Raw genomic sequence first — 11,386 nt, forward strand, 5'->3', positions numbered from 1 at the left:
ATGGGCTGCGAAGGACTGAAGGTTTTTCTGGTGGGGGTGCAGGTAGGAGGGGGCTTAGGAGCTGGCCCCTGGGGAGGGCGTTTGTCCGGAAAGCCAGTCGCCGGAGGGTTCCTAGTGCGCCGTTTCTGCCAGGCCCGCGGCCGTGGCTGAGAAGGTCCCGCGTCTGAGAGGCGTGGATGTCCGGGCCGGAGTTTGGAGAGGCCGCAAGAGTGCAGGGCGCGAACGGACTGGAAGGCAGTAAAGCGCTGCCATAGGGCCGGGTGCGTTTGTCGGGCGGGCCAAAAGGCTGGCTTGTCAGGAGTGGGATTCGAACCCACGCCTCCAGGGGAGACTGCGACCTGAACGCAGCGCCTTAGACCGCTCGGCCATCCTGACGGCGGGCCTGGGCGTGCGCGTGGCCGCTGGGCTGGCTGGGACCCGACGCGACGCGAACCCCGGTGCCCTTGGCGGGGCGCGGTGCTCCGCGCCAGGCGCGCGGCCGTCTGGGTGAGCGACAGAACGGGCGCGCGGCGGCCGACGGGGAGCACGGCCAGACGACGCGCCTGGCTGCGCCGCGGTGGCGCCCTCGCCCACCCCTGGCCCCGGACGCAGCCGGGCCGCGTCGGGCCAGCCCCTGCCGCCGACCCCCACCCGCGCGTCTCCTCGCCGGCCATGGCCCGGCGCGCGCCCACCCCCTCCTCGCAGCCTTGCTTTCCGTCTCGGGCCCCCTCCACCCGGCGCGATCCCCGCGTCGGAGGCAGTAGGCAGCGCGCACTCGGAGTTTTCAGGGCCACGCGGGTCCGGGTCCCTGTCGGGGTCGGGGGCTGCTGCTTTGGAGGACGCGGTTGGTGTGGCGTTGGGTCGGGTCGGGTCGGGCACGAGCCGGGCGCCCGTGGTGGGCAGGGGGCCGGAGGGCAGGGGGAGGCGTCGGCAGGCAGCCCGAGAGCGGCCGGGCGCGGGGGCGGTGGCCGCCGTCCTCGTTAGTATAGTGGTGAGTATCCCCGCCTGTCACGCGGGAGACCGGGGTTCGATTCCCCGACGGGGAGGCAACACGCCCTCTTTTGGTGGCTGGCGCCGCTCTCTGTCCTGCCGCCTGGCTCCCAAGGGCCCTTCTTCTCCTCCCTCCGCCCTCCGCCCTCCAGCGAGGCGCAGGGCGCCAGCGCGTGCCCAGCCTGCCCACCCTCGCCCCCCTCCAGCCACCCAGCCCTTCCTCCTCGCCGGGCGCTCAGTCGCCAGGGCCGAGCGACGGCCTCCTCTGGACCCCACAAGCGCCCGATGACATTGCGGCCCGCCCCAAGTGGCTGTCTCAGGGGGCTCCTTGCGTCGCGACGCACAGCTGCGCAGCTATGCACAGCGGCATAGGTGCACAGCTGCCGGGACGGGTGGGAGGCGGATGAGTGCCGTCCCCCTGTCGGTGCGGGGAGTGGCCTGGCCCAGCGCCCGGTGGAGAAGGGCTTTGGCGAGCCGGGGGCTGGAAGACGCGTGCCCCGGGGGCGGGGGCGGGCCGCGGCGTGGAGCGGAGCGCCCTGGAGCAGCAAGGCAGCGAGAGCGCCCCCCTGAGGCGGTCGGGCCGGTGGCCGAGGGCAGCTTCGTAGGGCTGGCGCGGGTGGGGCGCCGGGGAGCCTTGGTGGCGCCTGTGACGTCACAGAGCTGCCGGCCGGCGGGGCGTCGGGGCAGGGCTGCTCCAAGCGGCGGCTGCGGCGGCGGCGGCGGCTGAGGAGGAGGAGGAGGAGGAGGACGAGGAGGAGGACGAGGAAGAGAAAGGGGAGTAGGAGGAGGAAGAGAAGGAGGAGGAGGAGGAGGAGGAGGAGGAGGAGGAGGAGAAGGCGGCGGCGACGAGAGTGCGCTCGGGCGAGCCCGGTGCCGGCGTCTCGGGGCGGCCCGGGCTGTGCAGCGTTGGTGGTATAGTGGTGAGCATAGCTGCCTTCCAAGCAGTTGACCCGGGTTCGATTCCCGGCCAACGCAGCGGGCTGACCTTTTACCGAGCTCCACGGGCGGCCGGCCGGCCGGGGGCCTGTGAGGGAGAGCTGGGAGCAGGGAGCTAGCTGGCCCCAGCGGCTTTTCTTGTGTGTGCGAGAAGCAGGCGCGCAGTGTTCTGAGGGCGCTGCAAGCAGGAAGGACGGTAGGACACGTGGATTGCCAGGGGCGGCGCGTGGCTGGACTTGGAAAGGCCGGGTCTTGGCGCCAAGGTGGCGCCGAGCGGGTGCTATGGGTCCAGCAGGAGCAGTGGTAGAGCCTGACGCTCCCTGGTGGTCTAGTGGTTAGGATTCGGCGCTCTCACCGCCGCGGCCCGGGTTCGATTCCCGGTCAGGGAAGCCTTTCTTCTGCCTCTCTACCTCCCACCGTCCACATCCCACTTTTAGGCCACGCTTGCTCCGCGGCCTCGGCGCCCCGACAAGAGCCGCCCGGTGCCCTGCACCTCCAGCCCAAGCCCTGCCAGGCAACCTCCACCCTCCCTCCCCGGCCAAACCTTTTGGCCGCACTGGCGCGCGCCCACTCGAGGCCTTCGACGTCCCGTGTCTTCCTTTTCGGACGCTTGCCTCAGCCCCAAACACGAGTGGCCGGGGCCGCGCCTCTCGCCGCCGTGGCCGTGGCCACGAGCAAACGCCCCCGCCTGTGTCTGGACTCTCCATCAGCACTGCTTTTCCCCCACGGCGACAGCGGCGGCAGCGCCGACGGCGACGGCGGTGTCACACGCGGTGCCTTCTAACAAAGCCGGATCCCCTGTGGAAAGGAGCACCGGTGGGCAGACGGGTGCTTCGCACCACCGCAGCAGGTTTCCTGAACGCCCTTGCCGGTGCCGTGGGGGTGGCTGACAGTGTGGGATGAAGGTGTTTGTGGCCGCGGTCGGTGGCCACCCCACGCGGGTTAGGGAACGGAGCAGAAGGACCCCATGGAGAGAGGGCGGCGGTGGGCCGCGTGCTGGGAGGTGCGAGGAAGGGCCTGGGGTGTCTGGGTGGAGCGCGGGCAGGAGCGGGAGGTGTTGGGCTGGCGGGGACCTGGCCCGGGAGAGCGGCTGGCCACTCAGGCAGGGGCTCAGCAGAAGCTTGGGGGTGGTGGCAGCACCTGGCCCGGCACGTGTGTACGGGTGGGTCAGATCAGGGGCCGGGGTGGGCCTGGAGTAGGAGTGCGTCTGAGGAGCACTGGCGGAAGTGAGACTTCCGGGCAGGACATGTGACAGTCGGGCCTGGGATACAAGGGGAAGGTGGCGGGGAGAGGGGTCCGAGCCGGCAGGCTGGGGGGAAGGGCGGGGTGTGTGAGTGGGCTGTGGGGCGAGGAAGACGGTGGGAGAGGACCCCTTCGCGGTGGGGTGGCGGGTGAGCGCGCCAGACTGGTGTGCTGTGCGGCAAGGTGGTCAGGCTAACCAGTGAGTTGGGACTGGGGGCGGTGGGTAGGAGGCAGGCAAGAGAAGAGCAGAAACGGAGCGCGCCTCAGGGGCTAGGCGGGGTCCGAATGGGGTGGGGGCATTCTACTGCCCCAGAGACATATACATCACCTCTCATCGGGAGAAACCATCCGGTCTCAGGTGTGTGTGGCGGCGGGGGTGGGGGGAGGAGGGGTTGAGGTTGAAAGAGGCCAAAGGAGAGGTCCCCTATGATCCAGCAATCCCACTCCTGGGTACGTACCCGGCAATGACGAAACAAGAGTGCAAAAAGGCACAAGCACCTCCACGTTCACAGCGGCACTATTTGCAGTAGCCAAGACACGGGAAAAAACCCAAGTGCCCGTCAACGGGTGGCTAGTACAAGAAGAGGTGGTATATATGTACTATGGGATATTACTCAGCCATTAATAAAAAAGAATGAAATATTGCCATTTGCCGCAACAAGAATGCTCCCAGAGAATATTACACTTAGTGAAGTAGGTCCGACAGAGAAGCACAAAGATATGTGGAATCTAAAAAGTACTACCAATGAATCTATGTGCAAAACAGAAACAGACTCACAGACCTAGAAGACACAGTGATGGTTACCCGAGGTAAAAAGGAGGGGTGGAGGGATAAATTAGGAGCTCGATGAACAGATACACAGTACTTCATATAAAGGAGATAAGCAACAAGGATTTCCAGAATAACGCAGGGAGTGATAGTCAATATCCTGCAATAACCTGTAGTGGAAATCAATCTGAAACAATATTAGACATGGAAAACAGTATCCCCCTTGCTGTACACCTGAAACTAACTCAATATTGTTAATCAACTCTTCTTCTTAAACCACGAGTACTAGTACTTATAAGTAAGTAAGTAAGTAAATAAATAAAAACAACGACCAAAATAAACAGGAGAAACATGAGCCATCAGATGATCCAGCAATCCCCGTCGTGGGTACACATCCGCCAAAGAGAAAAACTGTTGTTTGAAGAGATCCACGCACCCCCGTGTTTGCAGCAGCACTGTGTGCCGCAGCCAAGACATAGAAAAAACCCATGTGCCCGTCAACAGTTGGCTGACAGGAAAAGATGCGGTATATATGTACTGTGGAATATTACTCAGCCATTTCAGAAAACGAAATATTGCCATTTGCCACAATAAGGATGGTCCTAGAGAACATTACACTTAGCGAAGTAAGTCTGACAGAGAAGCACAAACATACGTGGAATCTAAAACATAATAGAAAAGAAGGTATGTGCAAAAGAGAAACAGACTCACAGACATAGGAAACACACTGATGGTTCCCCGAGGAGAACGGGAGGGGTGGAGGCATAAATTAGGAGCTGCGATGAACAGATACACCGTACTTCATATAAAAGACATAAGCAACAAGGATTTCCAGAATAACACCGGGAATGATATTCAATATCCTGTAGTAAACTGTAATGGAAAGCAATCTGAAACAATATTAGACATGGAAGACAGTATCCGCTTTGCTGTGCACCTGAAACTAACTCAATATCGTTAATCAACTTTTCTTCCAAAATTACAGCTACTAGTTCTTATAAGTAAATGAATAAGTAAATATTAAATGCATAAATAAAAACAACACACTAAATAAATAGGTGGAATACGAGCTCCCATATGATCCAGCCCTCCCCATCGTGGGTACACATCGGCAAAGGAGAGAAACTGTCATTTGCAGAGATCCATGCACCCCCACGTTCACAGCAGCACTACGGGCCACAGCCAAGACATGGACAAAACCCAAGTGCCCATCAACCGATGGCTGGCACAGGAAGACGTGGTACGTATGTACTGTGGAATATTACTCAGCCATACAAAAGAGTGAGATATTGCCATTTGCACCGATAAGGATGGACCTAGAGTATACTCCACTTAGCGACGTAAGTCAGGCAGAGAAGCACAAAGATATGTGGAATCTAAACCGTACTACAAACGGATGTATGTGCCAAAGAGCAACGGACTCACAGACATGGAAAACACACTGTTCGTTACCCAAGGGGAAAGTGTAGGGCAGGGAAGAATCCGGAGCTGCGATTAACAGAGGGGAAATACTATACATAAAGCACAGAAGCAACAAGGATTTGCCGTACAGCACAGGGAACTGTATTCATATGTCGTGATAACGTATAATGGAAAATAACCTGGAAAAGGACATATAACTGAATCACTTGGCTGTACACCTGAAAGTAACCCAGTATTGTAAATCAACCGTACTGCTACGAAAAGGAGACGAAGACGAAGGGGGAAAAAAGGAGGGCAACGGGACAGAGGCAAGGGCAGGATCCTTGACAACGTAGGATTTGGAAAGGATCGGGGGAAAAGTGGGGAGATAGGGGGTGGGATGGGGGTGTCTGTGGGAGTAGGGTGGAGGCTGAGGTGGTGGTGCCGGTGGTGCTGTCCCGAGGGCTGACGCTGTTGGTGGGAGCAGAGGTTCAGGGGAGGGGGTGGTGTTTGTCGTGCTGATGGTGGTGGTGGCAGTAGTGGTGGAGGAGCGGGCCGGTGTTGGAAACGTATTTCTGTCGAGGGTCAGAACATGAATCTAGAGTGCAGTCTGCGATGATAGTGTGGACTTCTTTTTGAACTCCTCGTGCAAGTGGACGCTTTGGGGACTCTCCAGGAAAATGGGATGTATCACTCCCAGAGGTGGCAACTTCCTTGCTCCTGGTTGTGCAAACATAGTATAACTTTCGCAGTGCGGGCAGAGTGAGGCAGAGAGCTTGGAAACGTGGCGAAAGGTGAAGAGGTTGGGCTGTGCGGGTGCCAGTGTGGGGTGTTCCTTACAGCGAGAAGCGTGACACAAGCGGGGTCGGGGTAAGGACGAGAGCAAGGACAAGGAAGGGGTCTGGGCGTAAGAGTGGCTGAGCCCGCAAGGTGTCAGGTCCTGGAGGCGTGGCTCCCGGGTGTGTGTGGGGTGGGGGCGTCTGCGTGGGAAGGACAGGGGCCGGAAGGTGCGGTGGTGAGCGAGCTGTTGCAGGACCGGTGCCTTGAGTGTGGCAGCGGGGAAGCCCAGCTCCGCTGTGGGGCTGCGGGAACCAAAAGGGGACGCTGCGGCTGCATGGGCCGGGAATCGAACCCGGGCCTCCCGCGTGGCAGGCGAGAATTCTACCACTGAACCACCCATGCACCGATGGCCGCCGGCGCCCGGCGCTGCCCCAGCGGCGCTCGCCGCCAACCGCCGGACCCTGGTCACTGCTCGCCCCGTGGGCATGTGCTCCATTTGAGCAGGAGGCCGACGGGCCACCTGAATGAGAGGCTCCGGGCACGCTGGCGACCCCAGGGCGCGAGGCGGTCGGAAGCACCGAGGGACGAGGGACGGAGGGACGCAGGCGTGCTCGGCCCGTCCCGCGCTTTCTCTGCCGTCCACGGCCGCCGCGAGACTGTCGGTGTCGCCAGAGGAAGCCAGGAGCCGAAGCGGCCTGGCCCGCGCCCGAATCCCAGTCAGGGCAGGCGAGGCGTGGCCGCTGCGGCTGAGCGCCGACGTTCCTCTCAGCAGCCGCCCGGCCCCGACGCACAGCCCCTCTGGCGGCTGGCTTTCTTGCTGGTGCGGGGCGTGCGAGGGCGGGCGGGGGCAGGGATCGGAGCTCGGGGCTGTGCAGGGACCGCGAGCGTGGGAGATGGACACCGGGCACCGCCGCCGCCGCCGCCGCCGCCGCCGCCGCCGTCGCCGAGCGGCGCTCAGGCCACAAGACCAAAGGTGTCTGAGCCTCGCTTCTGCGCTCTGGCCCACCCCTCTCCCGCGGGGTCCCGCTCTGCTGCGTTGGTTGTGAGGAGAAGCACTTGGGCAGACTGGCTGCTGGCTCGCGGACAGCCCGGTGAGGGAGGGAGCGCGCCAGGGTGTGGTTGGGTCCGGCCGGAGCAGCGGCTTCCCCGAGGGACTTGCGCTGTGGCGCCGAGGTGGGTGGCCCGGGCTGGGGGCCGGACGTCTGTGGTGGGTGACAGGGCATCCAGGGCTTCCGCTCACTACTCACTGGAGCACCGTTCCCGGGAGCGACTCCTGCGCCAGGCCCCGTGCAGGGAGGGCCCCCTGTTGGCTGGCCAGCAGGAGGCTGGGCTGCACGCGGCCCGGCAGGCAGGCAGGCAGGCAGGCAGGCAGGCAGGCAGGCAGGTAGGCAGGTGTGGTCCGGCCAAGGTCCCAAGGCGAAAAAGCACCGAGGGCACGCACCACAGGCCGGCAAGATGGTGTGGCTGTGGAGGGAATGGAATGGGCAGGCGGGCCGTTGGGGCTGGCGGGAAGGACAGGATGTTGGAAAGAGGGAGAGCTGCTGGTGGCGGAAGTGGAAGAAAGGCTGTGAGAGCGAGTCCGCTGTTCACCGGGCCGAAGTCGGAGGGCGGGCCAGGCGTGGACGGGCTTTCCACACGCGGCCGTTCTGCGTGTGGCGGTGGGGGCGGGGTGGAGCGTGGGAGTGGGAGTGGGAGGGAGGGACGAAGGCAGGCAGGCAGGCAGGCAGGCAGGCAGGCAGGCAGGCAGGAAAACCAGCAGCAGCAGCAGCAGCCGCAAGCAGGTGAGGAAAGATGGGCTGCGAAGGACTGAAGGTTTTTCTGGTGGGGGTGCAGGTAGGAGGGGGCTTAGGAGCTGGCCCCTGGGGAGGGCGTTTGTCCGGAAAGCCAGTCGCCGGAGGGTTCCTAGTGCGCCGTTTCTGCCAGGCCCGCGGCCGTGGCTGAGAAGGTCCCGCGTCTGAGAGGCGTGGATGTCCGGGCCGGAGTTTGGAGAGGCCGCAAGAGTGCAGGGCGCGAACGGACTGGAAGGCAGTAAAGCGCTGCCATAGGGCCGGGTGCGTTTGTCGGGCGGGCCAAAAGGCTGGCTTGTCAGGAGTGGGATTCGAACCCACGCCTCCAGGGGAGACTGCGACCTGAACGCAGCGCCTTAGACCGCTCGGCCATCCTGACGGCGGGCCTGGGCGTGCGCGTGGCCGCTGGGCTGGCTGGGACCCGACGCGACGCGAACCCCGGTGCCCTTGGCGGGGCGCGGTGCTCCGCGCCAGGCGCGCGGCCGTCTGGGTGAGCGACAGAACGGGCGCGCGGCGGCCGACGGGGAGCACGGCCAGACGACGCGCCTGGCTGCGCCGCGGTGGCGCCCTCGCCCACCCCTGGCCCCGGACGCAGCCGGGCCGCGTCGGGCCAGCCCCTGCCGCCGACCCCCACCCGCGCGTCTCCTCGCCGGCCATGGCCCGGCGCGCGCCCACCCCCTCCTCGCAGCCTTGCTTTCCGTCTCGGGCCCCCTCCACCCGGCGCGATCCCCGCGTCGGAGGCAGTAGGCAGCGCGCACTCGGAGTTTTCAGGGCCACGCGGGTCCGGGTCCCTGTCGGGGTCGGGGGCTGCTGCTTTGGAGGACGCGGTTGGTGTGGCGTTGGGTCGGGTCGGGTCGGGCACGAGCCGGGCGCCCGTGGTGGGCAGGGGGCCGGAGGGCAGGGGGAGGCGTCGGCAGGCAGCCCGAGAGCGGCCGGGCGCGGGGGCGGTGGCCGCCGTCCTCGTTAGTATAGTGGTGAGTATCCCCGCCTGTCACGCGGGAGACCGGGGTTCGATTCCCCGACGGGGAGGCAACACGCCCTCTTTTGGTGGCTGGCGCCGCTCTCTGTCCTGCCGCCTGGCTCCCAAGGGCCCTTCTTCTCCTCCCTCCGCCCTCCGCCCTCCAGCGAGGCGCAGGGCGCCAGCGCGTGCCCAGCCTGCCCACCCTCGCCCCCCTCCAGCCACCCAGCCCTTCCTCCTCGCCGGGCGCTCAGTCGCCAGGGCCGAGCGACGGCCTCCTCTGGACCCCACAAGCGCCCGATGACATTGCGGCCCGCCCCAAGTGGCTGTCTCAGGGGGCTCCTTGCGTCGCGACGCACAGCTGCGCAGCTATGCACAGCGGCATAGGTGCACAGCTGCCGGGACGGGTGGGAGGCGGATGAGTGCCGTCCCCCTGTCGGTGCGGGGAGTGGCCTGGCCCAGCGCCCGGTGGAGAAGGGCTTTGGCGAGCCGGGGGCTGGAAGACGCGTGCCCCGGGGGCGGGGGCGGGCCGCGGCGTGGAGCGGAGGGCCCTGGAGCAGCAAGGCAGCGAGAGCGCCCCCCTGAGGCGGTCGGGCCGGTGGCCGAGGGCAGCTTCGTAGGGCTGGCGCGGGTGGGGCGCCGGGGAGCCTTGGTGGCGCCTGTGACGTCACAGAGCTGCCGGCCGGCGGGGCGTCGGGGCAGGGCTGCTCCAAGCGGCGGCTGCGGCGGCGGCGGCGGCTGAGGAGGAGGAGGAGGAGGAGGACGAGGAGGAGGACGAGGAAGAGAAAGGGGAGTAGGAGGAGGAAGAGAAGGAGGAGGAGGAGGAGGAGGAGGAGGAGGAGGAGGAGAAGGCGGCGGCGACGAGAGTGCGCTCGGGCGAGCCCGGTGCCGGCGTCTCGGGGCGGCCCGGGCTGTGCAGCGTTGGTGGTATAGTGGTGAGCATAGCTGCCTTCCAAGCAGTTGACCCGGGTTCGATTCCCGGCCAACGCAGCGGGCTGACCTTTTACCGAGCTCCACGGGCGGCCGGCCGGCCGGGGGCCTGTGAGGGAGAGCTGGGAGCAGGGAGCTAGCTGGCCCCAGCGGCTTTTCTTGTGTGTGCGAGAAGCAGGCGCGCAGTGTTCTGAGGGCGCTGCAAGCAGGAAGGACGGTAGGACACGTGGATTGCCAGGGGCGGCGCGTGGCTGGACTTGGAAAGGCCGGGTCTTGGCGCCAAGGTGGCGCCGAGCGGGTGCTATGGGTCCAGCAGGAGCAGTGGTAGAGCCTGACGCTCCCTGGTGGTCTAGTGGTTAGGATTCGGCGCTCTCACCGCCGCGGCCCGGGTTCGATTCCCGGTCAGGGAAGCCTTTCTTCTGCCTCTCTACCTCCCACCGTCCACATCCCACTTTTAGGCCACGCTTGCTCCGCGGCCTCGGCGCCCCGACAAGAGCCGCCCGGTGCCCTGCACCTCCAGCCCAAGCCCTGCCAGGCAACCTCCACCCTCCCTCCCCGGCCAAACCTTTTGGCCGCACTGGCGCGCGCCCACTCGAGGCCTTCGACGTCCCGTGTCTTCCTTTTCGGACGCTTGCCTCAGCCCCAAACACGAGTGGCCGGGGCCGCGCCTCTCGCCGCCGTGGCCGTGGCCACGAGCAAACGCCCCCGCCTGTGTCTGGACTCTCCATCAGCACTGCTTTTCCCCCACGGCGACAGCGGCGGCAGCGCCGACGGCGACGGCGGTGTCACACGCGGTGCCTTCTAACAAAGCCGGATCCCCTGTGGAAAGGAGCACCGGTGGGCAGACGGGTGCTTCGCACCACCGCAGCAGGTTTCCTGAACGCCCTTGCCGGTGCCGTGGGGGTGGCTGACAGTGTGGGATGAAGGTGTTTGTGGCCGCGGTCGGTGGCCACCCCACGCGGGTTAGGGAACGGAGCAGAAGGACCCCATGGAGAGAGGGCGGCGGTGGGCCGCGTGCTGGGAGGTGCGAGGAAGGGCCTGGGGTGTCTGGGTGGAGCGCGGGCAGGAGCGGGAGGTGTTGGGCTGGCGGGGACCTGGCCCGGGAGAGCGGCTGGCCACTCAGGCAGGGGCTCAGCAGAAGCTTGGGGGTGGTGGCAGCACCTGGCCCGGCACGTGTGTACGGGTGGGTCAGATCAGGGGCCGGGGTGGGCCTGGAGTAGGAGTGCGTCTGAGGAGCACTGGCGGAAGTGAGACTTCCGGGCAGGACATGTGACAGTCGGGCCTGGGATACAAGGGGAAGGTGGCGGGGAGAGGGGTCCGAGCCGGCAGGCTGGGGGGAAGGGCGGGGTGTGTGAGTGGGCTGTGGGGCGAGGAAGACGGTGGGAGAGGACCCCTTCGCGGTGGGGTGGCGGGTGAGCGCGCCAGACTGGTGTGCTGTGCGGCAAGGTGGTCAGGCTAACCAGTGGGTTGGGACTGGGGGCGGTGGGTAGGAGGCAGGCAAGAGAAGAGCAGAAACGGAGCGCGCCTCAGGGGCTAGGCGGGGTCCGAATGGGGTGGGGGCATTCTACTGCCCCAGAGACATATACATCACCTCTCATCGGGAGAAACCATCCG

The 11,386-nt window shown here is 65.2% G+C and overlaps 9 non-coding genes across 9 annotated transcripts; 6 read left to right on the top strand and 3 right to left on the bottom strand.

Moving 5' to 3' along the window:
- Positions 1-292: 292 nt before the first annotated feature.
- On the bottom strand, positions 293-375 carry TRNAL-CAG (transfer RNA leucine (anticodon CAG)). The gene has a single exon. It is a non-coding gene; the product is annotated as a tRNA-Leu (tRNA).
- A 578-nt stretch (positions 376-953) lies between these two features.
- On the top strand, positions 954-1,025 carry TRNAD-GUC (transfer RNA aspartic acid (anticodon GUC)). The gene has a single exon. It is a non-coding gene; the product is annotated as a tRNA-Asp (tRNA).
- Positions 1,026-1,872: 847 nt separating this feature from the next.
- On the top strand, positions 1,873-1,944 carry TRNAG-UCC (transfer RNA glycine (anticodon UCC)). The gene has a single exon. It is a non-coding gene; the product is annotated as a tRNA-Gly (tRNA).
- Positions 1,945-2,222: 278 nt separating this feature from the next.
- On the top strand, positions 2,223-2,294 carry TRNAE-CUC (transfer RNA glutamic acid (anticodon CUC)). Its single transcript has one exon. It is a non-coding gene; the product is annotated as a tRNA-Glu (tRNA).
- Positions 2,295-6,428: 4,134 nt separating this feature from the next.
- On the bottom strand, positions 6,429-6,499 carry TRNAG-GCC (transfer RNA glycine (anticodon GCC)). The gene has a single exon. It is a non-coding gene; the product is annotated as a tRNA-Gly (tRNA).
- A 1,681-nt stretch (positions 6,500-8,180) lies between these two features.
- On the bottom strand, positions 8,181-8,263 carry TRNAL-CAG (transfer RNA leucine (anticodon CAG)). Its single transcript has one exon. It is a non-coding gene; the product is annotated as a tRNA-Leu (tRNA).
- A 578-nt stretch (positions 8,264-8,841) lies between these two features.
- TRNAD-GUC (transfer RNA aspartic acid (anticodon GUC)) lies at positions 8,842-8,913 on the top strand. The gene has a single exon. It is a non-coding gene; the product is annotated as a tRNA-Asp (tRNA).
- An 847-nt stretch (positions 8,914-9,760) lies between these two features.
- Positions 9,761-9,832, top strand: TRNAG-UCC (transfer RNA glycine (anticodon UCC)). The gene has a single exon. It is a non-coding gene; the product is annotated as a tRNA-Gly (tRNA).
- Positions 9,833-10,110: 278 nt separating this feature from the next.
- On the top strand, positions 10,111-10,182 carry TRNAE-CUC (transfer RNA glutamic acid (anticodon CUC)). The gene has a single exon. It is a non-coding gene; the product is annotated as a tRNA-Glu (tRNA).
- Positions 10,183-11,386: the final 1,204 nt, after the last annotated feature.

This window comes from Eubalaena glacialis, unplaced genomic scaffold, assembly GCF_028564815.1.
Source record: "Eubalaena glacialis isolate mEubGla1 unplaced genomic scaffold, mEubGla1.1.hap2.+ XY scaffold_456, whole genome shotgun sequence".
NCBI lineage: Eukaryota > Metazoa > Chordata > Mammalia > Artiodactyla > Balaenidae > Eubalaena > Eubalaena glacialis.